The sequence below is a fragment of the Schistocerca piceifrons genome, chromosome 1 (genome assembly GCF_021461385.2).
Source record: "Schistocerca piceifrons isolate TAMUIC-IGC-003096 chromosome 1, iqSchPice1.1, whole genome shotgun sequence".
NCBI lineage: Eukaryota > Metazoa > Arthropoda > Insecta > Orthoptera > Acrididae > Schistocerca > Schistocerca piceifrons.
The window spans coordinates 155,387,923-155,400,095 of NC_060138.1; positions in this window are offsets into that span (position 1 = coordinate 155,387,923).

The window sequence follows — 12,173 nt, forward strand, 5'->3', positions numbered from 1 at the left end:
CGTCAACACGATCTAGTTAGCGACCAGATCCTGATTTATTTTCTTCACCCCCAATTTAGTTGCTATGCCCACGGCATATATTATACATGATAAGACTCAATTACAGTCGTACCTTGTAGGATGCTTCCAATTTGAAGAAAGACATACTGCAAAAAATATTTCAAGTCAGTTAAAGGATGTTATCACTTCATATAATTTTAAAATTACTGTCATAATAACGGACAAGGCTTCAAAGATGAGATCAGCTGCCATGTTTTCGAATCTTCTGTCCCATGCTTTGTACATACTTTAAACTTCACTGGGCAACACATCCAAGTCAACATAGAAAACTGTTGACAAGATCAAATGGTTTTCAGAGTCGATTTACCTTAGCAAAGTTGCTGACGTCCAAGAAATTTAGAAAGAAAATCCAATCGCCATAAAGGGTGAGAAATCAATCTGAGAGAACTTCAATGATATCACCAGTCACCTCCAAGGAAGTCACGACCTTAGATCTGCAGTGATGACCAAACTAGACAAATATTTGACAACTCGTATTTGCCTAGAAATTGACAGGTGATAGCAGGACACTGGGCTGCTGGAATAGAATGTCCAAATCCATATGAGAATACACTATAACGCAAGATTCAACCAACCCCTCCGAAAATGTGAACTTTAAGCAAAATACAATTAAAAAATATATTTCATAAAAATTACTGCGGAGAAAACCTTTTAGGCAGCAGGTTAAGTTATCAAACCTCTGACCGGATGGGCCCAGAACAGTGGTTCCCAACTTGGAGATAATTACCCACTGAGGGGCAAAACGAAATTTTCTGGAGGGTAAGAACACGAAATGTTAAATTACGGTTCAGTCCGGTAACTAAATTGCTTCAAAAAATCAATTTCACTACCTCATTAGACTAATAACTTTAAGAATGTTTGCTAATTCTAAAAGTGTCAAAAATGAGCATTAACGCATGACGGTACCTGGCGGAGGCCACAAATAATATATTAACAGACATTATTGGAACTTCGCGCGCAGTACGCGATAACAACTAGCTGCTGCAGGCTACTTGGCTGTATTGTTGCGGCAGTTCATTATTTACTCCGCCGAGTTACGTAGTTACCCTCTAGCTTATTTTGCTTCTCTCGTTAGTCACTTGTTAGCTCGCCAACCAAGTCGACGGATGCAAAGTGAGTGCCTCCGATTTCACTACCTTCTCGACGTATTTCGAATTGGGACGACAAACAGGTGACTGAAGTTCTTCCTATTCAAGCGCTTATTGTTGGGTAAGAAATTCCTAATTAACAACACTGCTTTTCGTTTACTACTGGACATAACAGTTGAGCCGATAAGATATAAGTAGGTTTATAAGTTTCTTTTTTATCTGTAGTTGTTGCCACTGAACAATAATCATAAAAAGATTACTACAATCTAAAAATTATTTAACAATAAGGACAGAGACAGCTGTATTATCTCAGACGTGGGCATGGTCGTGGTTAGAAGCTTGTGAGTTGAGGAAATCTAGAGGGAGAAAAATCCTTATGTAAGTCTGTGAGACTTACTCTAACAATATTCCAATTACAATGAAAAGAGATAGCATTCACTATCACCATAGTGTGGTGAATGGCTTCGCTTGTGACAAAGGCTACAACAAATTTAACACCTGGTCATGCTTCGAAAGAAAACGCACACTTTGCGCTACATACGGCTGTGTGTCCTCCCCATTTTATCACAACGCTTGTGTTCGCAAAGCTGTCTCCTGAAAACGCCTGACCTAGGCATGTATAAAAAAGGTGACAGCACCGCTCCTGTAAAATTCAGTACGCAATGATTCATTGTTCAAACTCACTGTCATAATTCTTTGTGGCAGACATTTTCGTCTTGCCACGCAAAGAATCGTGTGCCCATCTACGTAGATTTGATTCAAAATTGGTTCAATGGCTCTAAGCACTATGGGACTTAACATCTGAGGTCATCAGTCCCCTAGACTTAGAACTACTTAAACCTAACTAACCTCAGGACATCACACACATCCAAGCCCGAGGCAGGATTCGAACCTGTGACCGTAGCAACAGCGTGGTTCCGGAATGAAGCCCCTAGAACCGCTGGGCCACACCGGCCGGCATTTGATTCAAGGAAAGCATAAAGCTGCAAGTTGGGTCGTCTGCTGCGCCGCTAAAAAAAGTTCTTCGTGTAAAGGGACGAAAGCTACAACACTCGGTGAAGTAGTTTTCTTTCGGAAAATGGTTTGATTTTTGCATAAAAAATTAAAAACGACAGATTTTGGATTCGCATGTTTTTTCGCTATGCGGTCGTTGTGAAACTATTCGGTAAAAATGTTTGATTCTTTTGCATCTTAATCCGATATCGCAGTCTGATGATGACGATTCTTCGAAGTTGAGTAACTCACTTCCTGTTGTCCGAAAAATACGCGGTGAATTATGAGTGAGAAGTGCGACTGCTGATCCGTGGGAGGCAGAAATTAGAAGTCTGAAAATGCCGTCTTTTTCCCCAGATCCGTCTCCCAACCATCTCTACAAGCCTTTCGAAAACTTTTTTAGTCATCAGCACTCCATCCTCCATTTTTAGGTAACTAGAAGGTTCTACCCATGTGCGTTTCTTATTTGAAGCACCTCATGCATCCACCAACTTTTTAAGCAATGTTGCTACTTTTCGGTTGTTGCACTTGTAAGTCATATATTGCTGCAAACGAAAGTAGCTACCATATCGAAATAATTTTTTATGTTCATAATAGACCAATAACTATTTCTCGTCAGTGGAGATTCGTATGCCAGTCTTACGCATAATTTTAAAGTGTCCTGCAAAAGTAATCTGAATACGTTAAGGTCCATCTACACTAAGTGCTTCGCGTTGAACACGTCCCGCATGTTGCCGGTACTTCAAACGAATGTGAGTGTTCACGTTCATTCAGTCCGGGTGGGTCTGCGCCCCGTCGTGTATAGTGGTTCTCGCTAAGTCCCGCAACTGGAGCAAATTAAGACTGCAAGTGCCGCATTTATTGCGCTGTACCGTAATCTGAAAAACAGCTGCTGTCTGTGGTTAACACCGTAAAAGCTAGGGTAACGTACGGTGGAAATGTTTTCTTTGAACTAATTGCTCGGATCAAGGGCGAGAAGGGGGGGGGGGGGGGGAGGCGGCAAATCGGGTATCTGCTCCGGGCGGCAATTTCAGGGGGCACCAAATTCATTTCAATCAAAAAAAAAAAAAAAAAAAAAAAAAGACCTTGTTTCACAAAGTGTCTCAGCATCCAGAGCTCGTTGGCCTATCGGTTATTCTTATGATTTAGAAATTCATCCAGTTAGTTTTTGAACACATTCTAAGTTGATTTCTGAGAGAATCGTAAGTTGACTTTCTAATGCGCGCATAGTGTACGTGATGTCACTGCCAGGGGAATCCCTGTCGCATCTAGAAATGAAGAGACTTTCCCGCTGACGAAAGTGGACGGGGCTATACGAGCTGAGCCGAGTAAACCCGAACGGATGACTGCCAATCGCTGTTTATTTATGTGGTTGACTGGGTGTGTGAATGATCAGCACTGTCGTAATTATTAGCGAAATCCAGAGATTCAGACTACCATAGTGGAAATAAACGACTAACAGGAATAACAGCTCAGAAAGATTACATATTATCTTCTCGGTTTATCCAAGAAAATGAAATTTTGACAGAAATTTTTTTCCCCAGATCGGTACACTAACGGTTGTTCACTCTCCAGTAAGCAGCCGCTTTAAGTTTCTAGGAATAGCGCGGAAAACGCATTGTACGAATACGTAATAACGCTTGACCGGAGAATAAATACGGGATAACTCAACCTGTGTGTTAACCAGAGAATAAGTTTTGACAATGACAGAAATAGTTACAGAATTAGTGGAGACAAGATTGATTGTTAGAACGAGGAAGGAGAAGAAACGAGGACATCACACAACTTATATGGAAGAATATGACGATCCCAAATTTATATAAAAATTTCATACTACTACTTTCCGATCTCATGCTTGAGAAACTGGAGCGTATGAATGAGGTTTGAAACTATTTCCAAACTTAAAACTCTTTGCTTGTAGTAGACCTAATAGGCATTTGATATTGGTACTTCGTGAGTTATGTTCTGTCATGTTTCTATGTAAAAATGACCATTTGTGCCAGAACAGTCTCATTTATTTGGCTTGTGGTACAATTGCTGCAGTATTAGAATGGCCTGTTTCGTTTTATCTAGCAGACAGTGACAATACAGACCTAATCGAATTGAGAAACTACACGTCTTGCGTAGTAATCGTATTAACAACGTTTTCAGTATTAGAAAACATTTCGATTTTTCATGGAGCAAAATGTTTGACGAACTTTGGTAAGATAATAGATTCTTTCGCAGAAAGAAAAGCAAGCCTTGTAAAACTGTAGCAATTAGAGAGGAAAAAAATTGCTGGGACCTAAGGATTGGAGAAATGTGTACTGTCTTGCTAGCCTCTTGTCGTTATTGGTTTTATGTTTACTATATTTAATTTTATGTCATACAAAAGAGAAAGTTATTAGCTAATAGGCAATAAAGCGTTAAGATTTTCTCAAGAATTCTTATACTCCCAGTTACCGAGCCCCGTATCAACAATATTTCCTAATCGGGGCAAAAAGTTGATGGAGGCGCCCTGCCACTCCTCCCGCCCAATCCCTAGGTCCCAGCAGTTTTTTTTTTTTTTTCTCTCTCTCTCTCTCTAATTTTGCTACAACTTTACACGGCGTGCTTTCCTTCCTGCGACAGAATCAATTACCCGATCCATTAAAAATACAAATGTCGTTATCTAATAATGAAAAACCTGTTAATACGAATGGTACCTAAGACTGGTGTGGATTCTCGATTTCATTACGTCTATTTTTATCACTGTTGCTAGATGAAACGAAACAGGCCTTTCTAACATTGCAGCAGTTGTAACTCATGCCAAATAAGCGAGACCGTCTTGGCACAATGGTCATTTTTACGTAAATAACACGACAGAACATGATTCATGAAGAACCAGTATAAAATGCCTATTAGAACTATTACAAGCAAAAAGTTTTAAGTTAGGAAATAGTTTCACATTTCATTCATACGCTCCAGTTTCTCAGGCATGAGGTCTAAAAGTAGCAGTACGAAATTTTTAAATAAATTTGGGATCGTCATATTCTTCCATATAATGTGTGTGATGTCCCCGTTTCTTGTACTTCCTCGTACTAACAAACGATCTTGTCTTCACTAATTCTGTAACTATTTCTACCATTTTCGAAACTTATTCCCTTGTTAACTCCACTAATCCTGACAGAACCACAGGTTGACTTATCCCGTATTTATTCTCCGGTCAGGCGTTATTACGTATTCGTACAATGCATTTTCCGCGCTATTCCGAGAATAGGAATTATAGCGGCCGCTAACCTGGGAGCGTGAAACTGGTAGTGTAGTGATCTGGAAAAAAATTCTGTCAAAATTTAATTTTCTTGGAATCACCGAGAAGATAATATGTAATCTTTCTGAGCTGTTATCCCTGTCGATCGTTTATTTCCACTCTGGTAGTCTGGATCTAGGGATTTCGCTAATAATTATGACAACGCTCATCATTCGCACACCCAGTCAACCTCATAAATAAACAGGGACTGGCAGTCATCCGTTCGGGTTTACTCGGCTCAGCTCGTATAGCCCCGTCCTCTTTCATCAGCGGGAAAAGTTTTTTTTTTATTTCTGGATGCGACCGGGATTCCTCTGGCAGTGACATCAAATACACTATGCACGCATTGAAAAGTCAACCTACGACTCGCGCAGAAATCAACTTAGAATATGTTCGAAAACCAGCTGGGTGTGTTTCAAAATCATAAGAATAACCGATAGACCAACGAGCGCTGGATGTTGAGGTACTTTATGAAACAACGTTTTTTTTTTTTTTTTTTTTCTTTATGAATATGAATTTGGTGCCCCATGAAATTGCTGCCGGGGCAGATAGCCAGTTTGCTCCACCCCACCTCCTAGATTCGGGCCAGTGGTCACAATTAATCCCATCCAGTATAAATTTTGAGGTTTTTTTTTTTTTTAAGGGTGTAGGGTTTCAAACCGGCCAACTGGTAGCAGGAGCAGTCTCACAATACATTTTAATTTCCAGTGTCCTAAATGTAGGTTCGAGGGCTTCCATTACAAAATATACACGTTTGAATTCCACAGAGCGAAATACAGTGACGTGTGATAGAAGAATCCTACATGAAGAGGTGTGGCACTGCACTTTTGCACACTTAAGACCGAGTAACATGTCTTACATTTCCTCGAACATGTATGTTCTGTATATGAAACTCTTCAGAATGATGTGTTACAAAATGAACATTTTTTGAAAAATCGATCTATTTTTATATTTTTGCCACCCTGTCTATTTTTGAAAAATCGATTTATTTTTAAATTTTTGCCATCCTGTCTCAAATGCTTGAGGGGGGAGGAGGGGTGCGCCACTATCAAATTTTTGCCCTGATTCAGAAGTATCATAGATCCAGGGCTGACTACTTGTTGACAAAGTTGAACAGTTTGAAATTTTTTATTGAATGTCATTTAAGGACTTAACATCTGTTGTATATGAAAATCGAATAATGCACACAGATTACATAACTGCAATATCAAGCAAACTTTCTGGCAACGGCAGAATCCTTTGTGAGTTTCATGTATCATTCAATATATCAGCAGTTGTCACTGAAGTAAGTTTATTGTTCTTCACTTCATCGGTTTCGCATATGTTGCCCAGTCATCAATTAGTTTAGTTTTTTATGTGATATTTACTATCCTTAGAATCCCACAATTCCCAGTTTTCTCTACAAGGAGCTCTAAGTTGTTTAGTTTCTTTGTGGTAACGCTCCATACTCAGTGAGAACCAACTGGCGCAATGTGAATATAAACACTCACTGGGTCATTGCACATGCGAATATTAAGTCATTTATGCAAAATGTGATACGCTGCAACTTGTCAGATAGCACACTGCATGGCGGCACTGTACTATATTCACTTGTCAATTGTTTCTGTCTCACGTCAGCACTGGCAACCTTCCGCAACGCTGAGTATGAGAATCCCATTTCGGGTAGAATTCAAAATGCCTGGGAAATAGTCCTGCAAGCACCGGATCCAATATGCAGTGACATGAACTCAATGAGTTGCCGTCCGGAAGCAGCCTTGGCGACAGTGAGTAGCAGTTCTGCGTCTCACAATCAGAGCGTACTGGGCTTTAGACTGCTGCAGCGTATTCTTTTATTCCGATCATCTCTTTCTCAGACGTAAACTTGGTGCTGATACTCTGGTCAGATCTTCTCTTTCCTTTACCAGCTAATCGAGGGAGCTCCATGGTAAACTACAAATCTAAAAGCCTCGGGTTGGATCCCTGCTCAACCCTAGTAGTTTTATCTCTCACATAGTACTTCTTTCCGCTCTGGCATAGTTTGCTGGTGTGAAAAATGCCGAGTTATACTATGGTTCAGGATCTATGTTAGACAGTAGTTCCCTCCATAACAGGCTGGGTAAGTCAGTTGTAAAGTTGGAAGAAGGCAAGGTCATACCACCCCCAACAGGACCACATGTACTAAAACACTGTGGTGTTGAAAACAGTCTTTGGATTGATGAAGCTTTGCTTTACTTACATAGAGCAATATTAACATTCGTGTTAAGCTTACAATGAACAATAAAGCAAAAGTAATGTTGACACCCATGTTAAACTTACAATGAACAAAGTATAGCAACAGTATATTGATGATTCTGAGATTATGTCCAACTGCAGTTGAATTAATGCCAGGAGCAGTACGTAAATATGTATACACATCAGGCTACTAAAGGTGCTTTGTAATAACGTGTGGCAAGACATTTATGGCAAAACATAAATTATTTCAGTTGCAAATAGTCATAAACCAGAACTCATCAGTATCAGTTGCATTATGTTTTCTAACATTTTCGTGACCCTTTTTCCCTAAAACGCATTATGGTGTGCTTCTTTCTCAAGTGTCCACACTTCAGACAACTTTAAATGAAAGCCCCAGTGTGCTCTGTGCAGTGAATTGCTAACAGCAGAGATTATGAGAACCAGCAAATTAAAAGATCATTTTGAAAGAAGTCATGCAGAGTTCACTGAAAAGCCATTGAATTCTTCAAAACAAAGAAGTTGCACTCACAAGTTTACATATGGGTTCGGCTGCTTTCCTCAGTCGATAGAAGCTGGTCTTAAAGCTCCATACCAAATCGCTCTTCAAATTGCTGAAAAGGAGAAACCTCATACAATAGGAGACAATCTCATCAAGCCTTGCTTTCTAGATGTAGTGGTGTTAGTTCTACGAGAGCAACATGTAGGAAAGGTAAACAACATCTCTCTTTCTAACAACGCGATGAGAAGCCATGAGTTTGGATATTTTGAATACAATACTCAATGAAATAAGATCAAGTAGTTTTTTTGCACAGCAGTTAGATGTACTGAGTGATGTTGCATTTTGTTTCCAGCTGCTATGTTCGATACATAAAAGAAGATGACCTGAAAGAAGAATATTTTTGCTCAGAACCACTGGACACTACTACACGTGGTGAGGATGTTCTTCGACCAGTAAAGGATTTTGCTGAAGGAAATATGTTGCAATGGTCGAAGTTGGTGGTTGAATGTACAGACAGAGAACCTTCCATGTTGGGCATTTGCTCTGGATTCCACAGACTGTTGAAAGAAGTTCCTCCAAATGCAAAATTCAGCCACTGCATTATATATTGTTATGTTTTGGCAGTGAAAACACTTCCACCTGATGTGCTGAACATACTCGCCCAGCTAGTGAAGATTGTAAGCCATATCCGCAGAAGAGTTCTTGTTGGACCAAAATTTAATGTGCTCTTGCTCCACACAGAAGTTTGATGGTTGTCATGTGGCAAGGTGTTGCATAAAGTACTTGCGCTCTGACCCCAAATTGCTTTGTTTCTAGAAAAGGTGAGGACAGAGAAGGAGAAAGACTCATATGCCAAAATAACAGATAATATACTTATTTCCAATCTTTAAACTGCTGCACAGGAAAGTGAAAATTAATTGAACCACTACACCGTCTTTCTTATGTAACCACATCCAACTGCTTAAGCATATGTAGCACTATAAGAGCGACAGAATTCAGAGTCTGCTGAACCAGAACAGTAAAACAGTGCAATAACAGCATGGCACAGTTTATAAAAAGAAATGGGCCAATAACAACTTAATTGTTTGGCACACAGTACTTATAGTAACAAACTTCTCACCCACAAGAAAAAGTGCAGTCAGCAGCAGCAGCAGGAGCAGCGAGAAGGCCAAAGACATCATGCGATTCATAGGACAGGACACAGTAACGTGCAGGCGTAAACTGCCCACGCACAGCAACAGCTTCCACTATGGGCACTGCTAACCCCAGTTCTGCTATGCCAAGGAGGCCTCATGACATGAAGTCCCATCTACTGTACCGCCTCCCCGCGTCGCATCAAGCCAACAGCAACTCCTCCTTGCTCTAGCATGGGCTACCCACCCAGACCAAAACCGCCCAACCACTTTTCACACAGGCGTACTGCCCTTTCCTGATCATCCCTGTAACTCTCTCTCCAACTTTGGTGCAAATCAACCGACTTAATGACCATCCTAGCCCACTCCATTAAATCTTTATGCAACCAATCATGGCACAGCATAGGCAAGCGAAATGGAAGAGCCGACATACAATCAGCATCAAAGATAAAGAATAGGTGCTATGGCTCAGAAACAATGATCCTTTAAATTCGTGGGAATCCAGAAAATTGCTCTGCCCAACATTTTGCCAGCTACTTCTGAAAATATTGTGTATTCTAGCTATGTTGGTGCCCTGTAGGTGTATCTTTTCAACACCAGAAAAAATATACAATAAAGAAAGAAAACAATTCACCTGGAGTAAAATGTGTAAAATTTTATTTCTAAGTCATAACACTGACTAGATTTTTCTTCTTAGACAGATGCAGGGTGGAAATTATTTAAACCAACAAACTCTGGGAGGTTACACAGGACACCACAGTAAATATTATTCTCTAGTGTCATATTTCCCTGTGAGGATTTTTTAAACCAAAATTAATTAATCCAACAAACTATGGGAGGTTGCATGGAACAATGAAAACACTTTTTCTAATGTGTTTTACTATAAGGACAAAAAGTATCACTAACAAGTTTTAATTCTTTATTATGATGAGACAACAATGTTAACACAACACGATTACTAAATTTACAGTAAGCTTCAAAAATGCCCCCACTGACCTGTATACAGAGGTTACACTCTTGAGTCATGTTCCATCTAACATGATCAAAGTCCGCAGGAGTGTCAATTCCTAGTGCTGCTGCTGCTGCTGTTAGGACAACCAGACCCTCTGATTCAACAGGGATTGTAAATAAGGCTGCATATCTCTCGTCACACAAAAAAAGTCCAGAGGAGTCAAAGCAGGGAATTGAGTAGGCTGACCACAAACATTTATTTTACCTTTACTGCCCGATTATACAACATACCAGGCTCCAACATTATTGTTAGTTCTGTTTACTACTGCCCATTGCAACAACATTTAAATGCAAATGTATGGCTTGGATTACCTATGGGACCTCGTCCAGAGTTTGATAGCAATGAAATACAAGACTACACTGTTCATAGTCAGCACTCTACTTTAAGCATGCACACTGGGTCCAGATGCTGTCACGGCTATCAGGTGGTGAATGTTGATGTGTACTGGAGCCAACAATGACTAACACAGAATCAGCTTTTGTCATCCAGCACAAGAACTGCCTACTCTTGACATTCCATTTCAAGCTCTTAGGGCACCCAGAAACTGTACTTCCATGGTTTCAGACATTTCTTGCAACAACCCAATAAGCTGTGAGCAAGCTTTCACCCTAACATCATTTATAGAAGCACCCCTTCTTGTGTAACTAAGGCAATGGTGCTGTACATTTTCTGGGCCTAGATTGTGAGATGGTTTTAATTTTTGTGGCGTGTTGATCCTTGCAATAATTCTTGTTCATTGGAAATTATTTCATACCAATCCTAGAGTTCATTTGCATTTTGTTTCTCATCAACTTTCTATACCAAATGAAGGTTTTTACCACTTAGTTGTTCAAAACAATTTTTAAAGATGATTTTGCAGTACTGTAGAATCTTTCTTTGTAATAGTGGTAAGTAATTTGGCTACTTTATTTGAGAAATCTGAAGAGAGCAGAGTATATGGGCATTGCCCATGGCATCTAATGTGGGACACTGTGGATACTGTCAGTGGCTTCATAGTAGTCAACGTCTATGTAAAAAAGTCTATATTTGTCAGTTATCACTTCAGCAATGGACCAGTGTACACACAGTACACACAGTATATACAGCTATGTAAGTTTCTGTGTTCCAACAACACAACAACAGTAGAAACGTTCGATTAAAAAATAAATAAATAAAAAATCCAAAACTCTATCACTAATGAGTCTACTAATGTCCACCTCTTATTATTAAATAAGAAAGTTCAGAGTGGAGAGTCTCTCCCATCAACAACAGATCTGGGTGTCCAATGACTGTTTCCCACCTCAGTGCAAGGTAGAAGTGAGTGTACATAAGACATTATGACCACGTGAAAGATAACACAATGGCAGACAGTCATGTAAACTCAAGTCTCCTTCTTCACACCTGCACCTGATCTTTTTCTGTTGATATCTCAGATTGAGTGTGAAACAACAGTCCCAGTACCACAGTCAACCAACACTTCCTAATAATTAAGTCTTGTCATATGCTAAAAGTGTGACAATATTTCTAACTAAAGTAAGTAAAAGAAGAAATTGTACAGAAAAAGTATAAATAGTGTGGTGTCACCGCCAGACACCACACTTGCTAGGTGGTAGCTTTAAATCGGCCGCGGTCCATTAGTACATGACGGACCCGCGTGTCGCCACTTTCAGTGATAGCAGACCGAGCGCCACCACACGGCAGGTCTAGAGAGACGTACTAGCACTCGCCCCAGTTGTACGGACGACATAGCTAGCAATGCACACTGACGAAGCTTCGCTCATTTGCAGAGCAGATAGTTAGAATAGCCTTCAGCTAAGTCAATGGCTACGACCTAGCAAGGCGCCATTAGCAACATTGCATGTATCTACAGAGTCTCACATGTCTCATCAAGAACGATGTACCACAATGATGGATTAAAGTTAAGTATTCC